Source organism: Panthera tigris, chromosome B1, assembly GCF_018350195.1.
Source record: "Panthera tigris isolate Pti1 chromosome B1, P.tigris_Pti1_mat1.1, whole genome shotgun sequence".
Classification (NCBI taxonomy): domain Eukaryota; kingdom Metazoa; phylum Chordata; class Mammalia; order Carnivora; family Felidae; genus Panthera; species Panthera tigris.
The window spans coordinates 164,531,006-164,544,997 of record NC_056663.1 but is presented as its reverse complement, the minus strand read 5'-3'; the positions used below and the strand labels follow the sequence as shown (position 1 = coordinate 164,544,997).

General features: G+C 37.9%; 1 protein-coding gene across 2 annotated transcripts in view; it reads left to right on the top strand.

Annotated features, from left to right (window-relative positions):
* The window catches only part of GABRB1 (gamma-aminobutyric acid type A receptor subunit beta1), a 373,556-nt gene that overhangs the window by 338,012 nt on the left and 21,552 nt on the right, over positions 1 to 13,992 (top strand). The gene's annotated exons all lie outside the window — the stretch shown is intronic.

Sequence of the window (13,992 nt, the reverse complement as noted above, 5' to 3'; positions counted from 1 at the left end):
CAAAATGTCTTATATGCTATGAGTTTCTCAAGGGTCTTAAATTATTGGCTCGAAGATACATAAAGAGAACTATAATCTTAAAACAAATATAGCGTTAACAAGTCAGCTAAAATTCAGTGCTTTTATAGTGACATGTAAATTATGTTTAACATGGGATGTTAATGCATTTTAATGTAGTTAATATAATGCGAGAAGTTGTCTCTAAAAGCAGAAGTGCCTGGGGTCTAAAAATCTTTAAATGGAGATAATCTAGTGCATACAAGGATTAATAGACTAGGCAGTATTAAGCAATCAGATATGGAGGAGCAAGACTCTTGAAAAGTCATTCTGGGAATTTACATATTGGGCAAACATAGGAGATGCCAAGGCTTGACTGGAGTGGGTAGAAACTAGAAAACATGCCTGGGCTGTAAGATTCCAAACCTGAAGGACATGATATAATTCCAGATCTGCCACTGCCTAATTCCTAAATCCGTCAGGAGTGGCTCAATGACCAGGACAGAATTAACCTTGGGAGTCAGGGAAAGGAGCCAGATAACTCAGAGAGGTGGAAGAGACAAGGGTGTTATAGCCACCTCTCAGTTTGGGATTCCACGCTTCAAGGGGCATACCAGCAAACTGGATACTACTGAGCAGAGAAAAGTTTCACAGACAGGATATCCTGGGAAAGATCAGAGCTGGGAGAATGAAAGACTGAAAGGGATCCTGAGAGGTATACTCAAAAAATGGGAGGTGCTCTCACGTAGAAAAGGTACTGGGTTTGTCTTCCTACTAACACGACAGGTAGACAAGGATTAGATAATGAATACTCTCTAAGAAGATGAATTTTTACTTATTATAAGGACATATTTTCTAATGTTTACTTATAAACCTAATTAACAATTGAGTTGACTGAGAAAAAAAAAATGACAGCCATCCCTAGGGACTGGATGACCACTCAAACAGTACCTTATCAGATAGGAGTCAAACACTAAGTGGATCACCGCACGGATCTGTACTTAAGGCTTTTTAATACTGTGACAATACTTTAAAAATATGCCTTCCATAGTTTGTTTACTGCTTCTTGGGATATCACAGAGATACAGATGTGAGTGAGAAAGGAATCCAAAGTAGCTCTTAGAATAAATGTTGTAACACATTTGGAGCCACTGGAAGGATTACGCCCCGTTGGCTTCCTTAGCTGCTGCTGAGATGCACGATTACAAATACCCGATAATCTTGTAACATGAAGTATCTACACAGTTATAAGAACAGAGATACTGATAAACTCCCAATATTTCTGCCCTCGTGTGGAAGGAGAAGGAAGAACCGGGGAGTGGTGGACTACTAAGTGTATTTCAATAGATCGTTTTCTAACAACAGTTGAAATGCTGATCATGAGTGTGATTTAGGACCCTTCAAACAAAGGCAAGTAGGAACTGATGAAAATAGGAAGGGAACATATTGGCTCTTGTAACTGGACCAGCCACTTTCCACTAAACACTTTTTGTTTGCTGACAGCTAAAAAAAAGGGAAATCTCTCCTCCAACTTTCGAACAAAAGTCCCAGGTTTCTCTAGGAGTGAACTTGGATCACCTGCTTATTTCCAAGAAATAATCTGACCGAGGGATTACAATGAGCTGATTGTTTTAAACCTAGATTATTGCCTAATCCTGAGCCAGTCACTACAGCAAAGGGGGTGATATTTTAGCAAGTGACCTAAGCCAATCAAGCTCCACACTGTGAAACTTAAGATGAGGCTATGGCTGCTCCACAAAGGGAAATACATTTACTTCTGCCCACTCATGGGTTAGAAGCTTAAATATCTACAGGATCTAAGACACAATTTAAATACAATTTTAGACCATCCTCTTGGGTCTATTAAGCACAGTGGGGAGTGATTTTTATTTTCAGATTAGAAAATGGATCCAAAACAGAGTGTTTCAAATAATAAAGAGAAACACTAACATCCAGATACTTCTACATTTGTACTAGTCCCATGCATCTTTATCCATTGACATCAACTTAATTTTATCTGTACTTTCTGCACCAAGAAGTCCCCAGGGACAGAGAGGAAATTTTGAGAGCTTCTGTGTAGTTATTGTTGCTAGGAAACAATATCCTTGGTATCCAAGTGTTCAGGCTTTGAGGCACGGTGTGAAGTCACTGGTTCATAAAGGAAAGCCTTTGGTAAATAGGTTGTTGAGGTGTGAGTAAATTGCTGTTCGCTCTCTGTGGCAAAATGTTCTTGTGTAACCTTTGAATAATAGTGTATTTCTAAGCCTCTATTCTTTCCTTTGGATCCAGCTGCCATTATTGCTCTCAGGAGAACTCAAACTTCTACCTGAAATGGAGTGAGCATTTTCTTTTTCCCCCAAATCATGTGTAATTATCTCAGTGCCTTGAACGCTAAGTCTAATGGGTTTTAGTTAAACAAAGCATAAGTGAGCTTGGAAATAAAGACCCAGACCACTGAGCGTATGAGCAGTTGAATACTATTAAAATCTGTATTGGTTGATGGCCATATTCCAGCCCTTTTTCTGTGTATGGCATTGAAGTGTTCTACTTCAGGAGTGGGAGACTTCAGAAGTAGGAGACAATGAGAGGTGTTGTTTTGACTCATTCACTGCCTTCTCCTCTCTCAACCCCAAGCTGCAGACTGTCTCCGGTCTCACAATTCTAATTATTGCTACCATTTCTCCCATAAGATCCTATTATTCAAAAACTGGCTTGAGGTTGTAACTTATCACCTCATTACTCAGTATGTCTAAAATTAACAAGCAGGGTTTTCCACATCCTTGATGCCCGGACCCACCTGCAAGTCCCTGATGACCAGAATCATCTGAATCAAGGAGTAAATCCAGCTCAAGAATACTACCATACAATTACCTATATCAAGTTACCTGGCTGAGACAATAAATTTAGAACTCTAAGCTGCAAACAATATTCACTAATCCATTTATTCAAAAATATGTATTGGATGCTGACTGTAGACAGAATCTGTTCTAAGCATCAGGAATTTTTAAAAAATGAATCAAAGAAGGTCTTGCTTTCATAAGGTATATAGAGAGGGACAAAGGACACAAATGGCAGAGATAAACACAAAGCTACATAAACAGATGAAATATTTACATGATACGATGTACTATGTAACTGACAGGATTCCATCAGGAAAGCAGAAACTGCTCAAGTTTGTTCAAAAAGGTAATTCAATAGAGAGAATTGGTTATAGAAACTGGAAGGGCTGGAAAAGCGAAAGGGAGAAGGAGGATGGGATGCTGAAGGAGCAAAAGACAGAAATGGCTAATACTCCTGTGCTGGATGGAGCCCATGAGTCTGAATCTGCTGAGATCCTGTCAGAGATGGTGTTCGAAGTGTAGAGTTGCCCAAAGAGATGCTGCCTCTTGCTCATCTTCAAAGATCTGGCATCACCCTACTGCTCCAGGAGCAATCACCAGCAACTGCAACACAACTACACTGCTAGAGCCAGAATCCAGAACTTTCCCTCCCCTTCTATCTTCTAAGCTTCAGCCAGTTCTTCTGAGGGGCAGCATCTAACATGAAGCCAAAGAGACAGGGAACCCAGCCTCAGCAGTACAGTGTGTAGAAAGCGGGACATGAGGCACAGAAACACCAAATGAAAGGCTGGCACGAGCCATAACAGAGGTTTGTTTTTATTATTTTTTTTCAAGTAGGCTTCACTCCCAGAGTGGAGCCCAACACAGGGCCTGAACTCATGGACCCCAAGATCAACACCCGAGCTGAGATCAAGAGTCAGATGCCCAACTGACTAAGCCACCCAGGCACCCCCACAAGGGAGGTTCTAATGAAAAGCGCTGGTAATCCCAAACCTGGAGCAAATAATTCTGCCCTAGAAGAGAAAGAGAATGTATCAATCCAGTTTCTATTGCAGACAACAGAGGCCCATTTGGCTAGCTTAAGCAGAAAGAGATTTAATAGAGGAAAGTGGTGCTTACAAAATTAAAGGATTGAAAGTGTGGGCTCTAGGCTGAGCCACTGGACATGACTCCCAGAGTGACAGTGCAAACTGGCCCTTCAAGGGAACTGATAGCACCACCACAATCAGGAAGCTGGTCATCAGGTAGCTTCCACCACCATGTTGATTCGAGCTAAAACCAGAATTTCTGGTTCCACAGCCATCTATACTCTATGAGCTGTGTAAAAAAAAAAAAAAAAATGAGTACCTCAAATACCATCTCTGACATCACTTAACTCCATCTAATCCAGGGAGCCTAAATCATATCCACACCCTTGGTTGCAAGGAAATCTGGGAAATGTAGTTGTCTTTCCTGAAGGAGATTAGAACACATGCTAAAGAAAGCCAATACACGTAATACCTGACATAGAAGGAATTCTATGGTGAAAGATGTAGCATTTTAGATGACATTTACAAGCTCCCAGAGGACAAGAGCCATGTCAACTTTATTTACCATTATACCTCCAGTACTTTTCCACCACCTGGCATATAGTCAGCACTCAATAAATATCTACACAATAAATGAGTAGAGACACGTACACAGGTTCGTGCCTGGTTGTCAGGTTAAGGTTGGTAACACAGAACCAGGAGTCCTAATGACAAGGAGCAAAAATTCAATATTCTACAAACTTTTATTGGATACTGATTGTATGCTAGGAGCTTGATACATATGCTCCTGAGGTACCAAAAGGAAGGAAAACTGGTTCCTGACCTCAAGGGCTCAGAGCCCGGTGGAAGACAAAGAAGCCAAGTAAAATTCAACATTGTTTTGTGCTTTGTTCAAGGCAAGCGCATAGTTGAGTTGATAAAAGTCACTTGGGGGCAGAAGAGCTGTGACAAGTGCCTTAGGTATCTGCCTATACTTCTTCCTACACTCAGTCATGGCTACCAACCACTGTCCCCTTGTCAGCCCACTCTTACCTTCGCATACTGGAATCTTTGAAGATTTTATAATGTTTGTATGTATTTAACTTTGCCCCTTAAATTTCAGTTTTCCTGATAAAATTGGGTTGCTTACTGGGTAACTTCTATGAAGTAAACCACAGTCTCCCGCCGACATCTTCCTAATCTTATGTTATCCCCTCTATATGTTTATTCACTGTACATATTATTCTCTCTGGAAGTAATAATAGATGCTCCACCACTCTGGCCAATTTGCTCAACCTGTTATTAGACCATTAGATCCTGAAAAGCAGTGTCATGTGTGACCCACTGTATATCCTTAGTTCCCGGCATAGTGTTCGATACATAGTAGGCACTCAAAATATGTGTATTAGAATGTTAAATATAATTTCCATTGATCTGTCTTTGCCAATTTAGAGGTAGTTGGTATTTGTGCTTCAGCAGAGGTCCTGATGGGTATCCAGGAAGATGAGAGGGTGAATCCAGAGTTGCCCATGGCAGGGGAGAAGAGTCAGCAAAGACCTTGTATTAGAGCACTCGGGAAGGGGAAGTGAGCAAGCAGGTGCCCCTGATAAGCAGCACATAGAAGCTAACGTAGAAGCTGTGCTTGATCATCCCTGTTTTTACCGCCTACTAGAAACAGGCCACCCAGGGCCACAAAGTAATGATAGAGGCTTAATGAGGTCAAAAGCTGTAGGTGAAACCATCCCCAAACTGGGACAAGGTCAAGGGTTTGTACTCAGGCTTTGGTCTATAAATACTATGTCTCTCCACAGAGAGTCTCTAGATACTAGGTTTTAGAACTTCCTCCCTAACAAATACTTACAGTTTAAATACTCTATGTTGCCAGCTAAAAGCAAAATCATGTGTAATCTAGCTTAGAATAGGACAGTATCTCTTTGTGAAACGTGACGAGACAAACAAGAGCCTGCCTGGATGAAAACCACTCCAACCCCATATAAAGGTGAGCAAAGGGTATGAGACATGCTAGTCTAAACCCCACACTCCGTTCAAGTGTGACAAGAAGGCAGCTTTAAATGTGAAGTATATTGTCTTGGCTTCTTTAAAGGATTTTTAAACTAAATTGTATTTATTTTGATTCCATCTATCATTTTGGAAAAGTTTACCTTTCACACCATCTTCCTGAATGGATGTGGCTGAGGTATTTATCATCACATAAAAAAGGTGCATGGGAGAAATTTTCCCCAGGCCTAGCATCAGCACTTTGTTTTTTTCCAAGCCAATTGGTTTGTTTTCATCTCAGGGGCATTGTGAATTTTTAAACTGGTCTGATTTTGTGTTGATGGAAGGCACTTTTATGGCTCTGAAGAGATACAGGTCTGGATGATCCTGGAAGCTCATTTCCTCCTTCCTGGCGGACAGCAGACTCAGCAGATCTAAGTGAACTTGACAAGCAAGGGCTGGTCCCAGCTGCCAAGTTCCTAAGGCTATGCCTTTATGACCGATCCACCTCCACCACTGGGACCCGCCATTGTCACACAGTCACGTAGTCATATACAAATGTCCAGCCAGTCCTTTAAAAAGTACAGCGTTACAAGGCAGGGCTCCTCTCTACCGGAATCTTGGCTACAGGGCCCTCAGTCTACCTCTGATGAGCCTAAGAGCAAAGGAATTTGGGGAAATTTGCACTCCACTATATCTCTGCTGGATAGATTTTGAAACTCAACCCCATTCTGTATCTTTTCCAGGTCACACTGGTCATGTGTATTTGAAACCATATTGCTCACATGTTGAAAATATACAGGATTCTAGGACATCTTTTTTTTTAATTCAGTGTTTTCATGTTTTAACAGATACACAGGATTCAAAAATCAAAAAATATTAAGATAAATATAGTGCAATTTTCCCTCCCATCCCTATCGCCCATCTACTTAGTCCCCCCCAAAGGAAATAATTACCAATTTGTTATCTGACCCCCCCCAAGGTTCTTTTATACATATAAAAGTATAGACAATTATGTTGTTGCTTTTCCCATATTTTTCTCACACATATTACAATGTTATAGCTGAACTTTGTGGGGGTTTCTTTTCATTAAAAGTAGTTTTGGAGAGGGGCGCCTGGGTGGCTCGGTCAGTTAAGCGTTGGACTTCGGCTCAGGTCATGATCTCGCGGTCCGTGAGTTCGAGCCCCACGTCAGGCTCTGTGCTGACAGCTCAGAGCCTGGAGCCTGCTTCAGATTCTGTGTCTCCCTCTCTCTCTGCCCCTCCCCTGTTCATGCTCTGTCTCTCTCTGTCTCAAAAATAAACATTAAAAAAAAAGTTTTGGAGAGTTTTTCATATTACATGTAAGAATTTCCTCATTCTTTTTTACAGCTTTATAATAGTGCATTAATGTACCATAATTTAGTCAACCACTCCTCTATTGAGAGACATTTATATTGTTTCAAATATTTTGTTATTAGAAAAAGTGCTGCAATGAATAATCCTATGCATACCCTCTTCAATCTATGGGACGAATTTCTAGAATAGGAATTTCTGAGTCAAAGGATATATACATTTGTATTTTTGCTAGATAAAGCCAAACTGCATCCTGTACGGGTTACATCAAACTACACTCACACCAGCACCACATAACAGTGTCTGCTTCTCCACATGCTCAGCAACATACTGTGTTATCAATTTGTGGATTCTTACCAGATTGTCAGGTTTAAAAAAAAAAAAAAGGTATTTTGATATAGTCTTAATTTTAATTTGTATCTCTTTTTATTATGATTGAATTGGGTATTTTTCCCTTTTTAATGAACTGCTTTTGAATATCGTTTTTCCATTTTGTTATTAGGTTTTTGGTTATTTTCTTTTATTGTTGTTTGTAGAAAAGTCTATATATTAAGAAATGTAGTTATTACCTGCAATATGCACTATAATTATTTTTTGTTTATTATTTTTTTTTGATGTTGTTTATGGGGTTATGCCACACCTTTTTTTTTTTTTAATATGCACAAATCTGTCATTTTTTTAAGTGACTTCTGCTTTTTGTATTACAGTTAGAAAGGCTCCTCAAGGGGGCGCCGGCGTAGCTCAGTTAGTTAAGTGTACAACCCCTGATCTCAGCTCAGGTCATGATCTCACAGTTCATGAGTTTGAGTCACGCATCAGGCTCTGTGCTGACAGTGCAGAGCCTGCTTGGAGTTCTGTATCTCCTTCTCTCTGCCCCTTCCCCATTTGTACTTTCTTCTTCTTTTTTTTTTTTTTAATTTTTTTAATGTTTATTTATTTTTGAGAAAGAGAGAGACAGAGCATGAGCAGGGGAGGAGCAGAGAGAGGGAGACACAGAATCTGAAGCAGGCTCCAGGCTCTGAGCTGTCAGCACAGATCCCGACGTGGGGCTTGAACTCACAAACTGCGAGATCATGACCTGAGCAAAAGTCAGAGGCTAACTGACTGAGCCACCCAGGCACGCCCCCCACCCCATTGTACTTTCTCATTCCCTCAAAATAAATAAATAAACAACAACAACAAAAGTCTCCTTGATGCCAAAATTATAAAAGAACTCTCCCTTGTTTTCTTCTAGTACATACATAGTTTTATTTTCTAGATAAAACTACAATTAATTTGACGTTTATAATAATACACGGAATGACATATAGGTCCAAACAAATTTTTTCCAGTAGCTCCCCAATTTTTTCTACATAATTTATGAAACTGTCTTCTTCCCAATTTTTCCAGGTGCCAATTCTATTATATACTAAATTCCTCTGTTCTTTTGGCTCTAGTTCTGAATTTTCAAGTGCGGCCCATTAAGCTCTCTGTCTATACCAGCATTAGAACAACACTTGTCGTTATTGAAGATTTTTAGTACATTTTACTACCTAATAAAAATAGGTATCCTTTATCTCTCTTATATTTTGGAGTTTTCTTGGAACTTCTAATTTGTTTATTTTCATTTTGGGATTATTTTGTTCAGTTTCCAAAATAAAAACCTATTGGTGTACTATTCATGTTAATTTACAAATGAACCTATGATGTTGAGTCTTTCTACTCAAAAACATGAGATGCCTTTTTGTTTATTTAAGGCTTCTTTTGTGCCTTTCAAGAATGTTTTCAATGCTGCATATGTCTTGCATATTTTTCAGTTTATTGCTATATATTTTTGTATCTATTTTTAAATATTCTTCCATTACACATTATAAATTGTTGTCTTTACATCTGAAACTACCCATTTCTATACAGTAATTTTGTACCCCATTATCATGTCTAATCCTATTATTTCTAATTGTTATTAAGTTCACCGTTTGGGGTTCACTGAGTATGCAATTGTATGATTTGTAAATTAGCTTAACCAGCAGCTTTACAACTTTATACTTCAATTTTCTTTCCCTTGCCTAATTCATTGGTTAGTATTTCCAGACCACTGTTAAATAAGAGCAATGGTAGTGAACACCTTTACCTGGTTAACTTTGTAGGAATGTTTTAGTGTTTCCACAATAAATATGATGCTGGCTTTGAGACTCAGCTATATCTTGCTATGTAAGGAAGTATCTATTCATATTTATTGGGTATTGTTTTGTCAAAAGACTAAATGGCTATTACATTTTGTCAAATGCCCCTTTGGCACCTCTGTAAATAATCATATGCTTTCCTTCTCTTTAAATCTATTAATATATTAGATTATATTACTACATTTTTCTAATATTGAACAATTCACACTCTGAATAAACTCCACTAGTTATTCCTTATTAATTAGTGTACTGCTGGAATTTGTTCACTAATATGTTCTACTTACTTAATGAAAATAATTTGGAAGTGTTCAATTTTAGCCTTTACTTTGGAACTGTTTAACTAGTAATAGACTTATAAGTTCTTAAATATTTGAGTCCCGTGGGTGTTTGTTTATAGGAAATGAAATCAAGCTGTTTGATATCCTATCTCTCCTGATTTGGACAAATGCTTTTCTTATGAAAAAATTATCCATTTCATTCAGATTTTCTAATTTGTTTGCATAGATTTGAACAAAGTAGTCTTATGATTCTTTACAAGCCCCCTGTTTCCAAGGTGATTTCCCTTTTTATGTGTTAATTATCCGTCCTGATTCATTTATTTGATTAGACTTCTCTGTAGAATAGTTTCCTCAAATAGGTCCCTGGGTGATATGTTCTCTAATCTTTGTAGCTTTGTATATCATCTCTGGAAAGAAGCAATATTTTGGCAGGGAATGGGACCCTTGGGTCTCAGATTTGCTGTCCTTTTTGCCTATACTCTAGATATTCTGTGGATATTATTCCATAAGCTTTTCCTTTCCATACAAGAAGTCCAATATGTTTTCCTTTGAAAATACCTTATACTTTCTGTCTAGGAAATCCTAAGATTATCCTTTTACTCTTGGAGTTCAGGAATGCTATCACAATTACCTAATATAATGAGCCTTTCAATTTGCAAAATATTTACTAAGCTCAAGAGAACTTGTGTTTTCTTTTTACTTATTATGGTTCATCTTCTTTCAAGACTGCCTACTATTTATTTATATATTAGATCTTTTAGATGAGTCCTTCAAAGCCATTATGTTTTCTTCATACTTTCCAAATCTCTGTAATTTTGTTTTCTTTTGAGATATTTCTTTCAAGCTGTCTCTTAAAATGTTAATCTGGCCTCACCAGTGACCATCTCCTCAATTTATTTAAAACATCTTTTATTAAAATCTATGGGTTTTAGTAGAAGGAAGATTTCTGTGCTCTAATCAAATATACTTAAGTGTTCCTATATATATGTACATATATATATATGTACATATATATATATATGTGTATATATATATGTACATATATATATGTACACATATATATATATATATTTTAGGTTTTCCTATATTTTTAATAAGGATGGGAATTGAAGAGTTCAAACTATTGTCTTCCTCTTCCACTAGTTATTTTCACAAGGGGCCATATACTCTGGATGTTCTGCTTGCTTTTCTTCTCTAGGACTATTGGATTCTCTTATAAGCATTGTTGTTTTTTTCTTACATATACCTTGTGGTTTGGACCCAGCTGCCAGACCACTGAAAATGGAAACAATGTTTTATGGTGAAAAGTACGAGTTCCTGGTAAAATGTCATTCTCCTGCTGGTAGACCAGGAGGTAGTCTCTGTCTCTGAGGCAGCCTACCTTTTCAACTCTCCCACCACTCAAAACAATTCCTCCAGTTACCCAAGTGTTCGTGCCCTTTATTTAGCGGGTCCAAAAAGCCCCTGCATTCAGCTTTCTTCATCAATCTCACTGTCCCAATCCCCATTCAAGAACTCCATGCCACTACTCCCCAGAGTGGGGGAAAAAACCCACGACACAATTGTCCCCTAGATCCAGACAGAGCCGAGACCTCACATTCCCCAGATGGTACTTCATGCTGGGCTTTGAAATAGTTCATAGCTGAATTGAAAATGGAGGGGAGAGCATCAGGGTTGAATTTAAGCTATCATAGTGCCACTAGCCATTTTCTCATTCTAGAACCATAAATAGGCTCCACAGGGATCCATGATCCTCTGAAATTACCATCAAATTTTATTTATTTATGTATTTATTTATTCACTCATTCATTCATTCATTCATTTATCTATATATGTATACGCATGAATATGTTTCTGTGGAGTTTTTTTAGAAGTTATTTTTTAATTTTTAACTTTTTTTAATGTTTATTTGTTTTTGAGAGAAAGAGACAGTGTGTGAGTGGAGGAGGGGCAGAGAGAGAGGGAGACACAAAATCCGAAGCAGGCTCCAGGTTCCGAGCTGTCAGCACAGAGCTCAATACAGGGCTGGAACTCACTGACTACGAGTTCATGACCTGAGCTGAAGTCAGGTTGGACGCTCAACCAACTGAGCCACCCAGGTGCCCCTAGAAGTTATTTTTTAAAGAATTTTACTTTTTTAGAGCAGTTTTATGTTCACAGCAAAATTGAGAGGAAGATACAGAGATTTCCAATATGCTACAAGCTTCCACATACATGGACTCCTCTGTTATCAACATCCCCCACCAGAGTAGTACGTTTGTTACAACTGCTGAACCTACATGGACACATCATAAATCCCCAATAGGCCAGTAAGTCAATAAGCCAAGAAGATGTAGATCACTCTAAATCCAATAGGTAAAGAGGGTCTCACAGCTTCTTGGACACCAGGGATCATAGCTAAAATAAATATCTTCTGTTTCTATGGCTACACTTGAGTCATTGTAAAATGGGTTACTGAATATGGAAGATTACCCTTTGAAGAAAAGGCAAGTTCTTAGACCTAGAAGGAAATGGTTTAAAGAGAAATAAAATAAGCTAAATTGAAACCTATCACACAGTAAATAATAACCTCTATAGAGGGGCAAAAGTAACAAACATAAAAAGGTTGTGGGTTCAATGAGTTTAAGAATAAGAATTCAAAAAAGAGCTCTTTGTGAAGATAAGTTAGAAATGTGTAAAGCAATAAAATTGAGACAGGTTTATTTCCCCTCAAAAAAAAAAAAAAAAGAATAGATTAAAATTTCCTACATCCTTGCACTGGTATGTTTTCAGTGAGCCTGACTGAAGACTTGGCACTCTTCTAAATTTTAAATATATTCTTTTTTTTAATCTCTTGGAAAATATTACTGGCTTTAATCAAAAGTAGGTCAGCATCATATCTACTATATTATATGGTTATCTTCGAAACACAAGCCTTAGTAATTCTAATGGAAATAAAGGATTTGATGGGTTTTTTTTTTATCTGAGATGAATATAAAGACAAAATGAACTCAGAAATATCTTCTTTATGTCTACCAGGTAGAAAGAGACAACTATAGCCTTCTATATGCCGGAACTGATTTTTAGATTTTTAAATATACCCATACATTGTTTTTATAGAAGTTAATTTTTTATGCGACTATAACCCAGCTAGACCACTGATAAGGGGAATCAGAAGTAGAAAAGAGAAGACAATAGACTTCAGGGTAGACCCTAATAATGCAATCTACAATCCTCTATACATTACTCTTAAATTAACAAAAGCTCACCCTCATGAATATTAAGCTATAAATGTATTATCAAGAATTCATAGGGGGCACCTGGGTGGCTCGGTTGGTTAAGCATCTGACTTCAGCTCAGCTCATGATCTCGCTGTCTGTGGGTTCAAGCCCCACATTGGACTCTGTGTTGACAGCTCAGAGCCTGGAGCCTGCTTTTGATTCTATGTCTCCCTCTCTCTCTTCCCCTCCCCCACTCATGGTCTGTCTCTCTTTCTCTCTCTGTCTCTCAAAAATAAATAAACGTTAAACAAAAATTCATAAAGTTCTTTACACTTATCACAGGGAGCAAGCATAAGGTATAGAATTATTGATCACTATGCTGTATACCTGAAACTAATATAATGTTACATGTAATTATACTTCAATTTAAAATTTTAATTTAAAAATTCATATAGTCCTTAATTTTTCACCTGTATATTAGATATAATAAAAATATATGAGGGGGACCTGGGTGGCTCAGTCAGTTGAGCATCTGACTTCAGCTCAGGTCATGATCTCACAGTTCATGGGTTCAAGCCTCACATAGGGCTCACTGATGTCAGCCTGTCAGCATGGAGCCCCCTTCGGATCTTCTGTCTCTCTCTCTCTGCCCCTGCTCCACTTGGGCTTTCCCCAAAATAAATGAATAATAAATATATATGTACATATGAATGGAAGTTTACCTATTTTCTAAAATAAATGTGTATTTCTTTTTTAAATGTCTTGATCATATAATCAGTATGTACAAATTTGGTTTTCATTATACTCCACCATTTTATCTTTTCCATATCCCTTTTAACAAATACGCGTTCAATTATTATTATGTATTATTGTTAAAGGATGCATAGTAAAAATCTATGTTCAGGTACTAGAATCCCGCTATTGCCTTATCTAACCAAAGAATTCCCATTAGTAGATGCAAAGAAAATAAATAAGGAGCAGTGATATCAGACATCACTGAATGAGCACAGAGTTTATGTCCACTAAAGCAGATGCATCCGCCTTCTCAATGCAAGAATAGTGCTCATCATGAGACCTATATGCCATCCTATTTAAAGCATTGTTGTCTTACCACCACTTGCTGGGAATTTTCTCTCCAGTTCCAAGACTCTTCAAAATGAATTTCTAGACCAACCT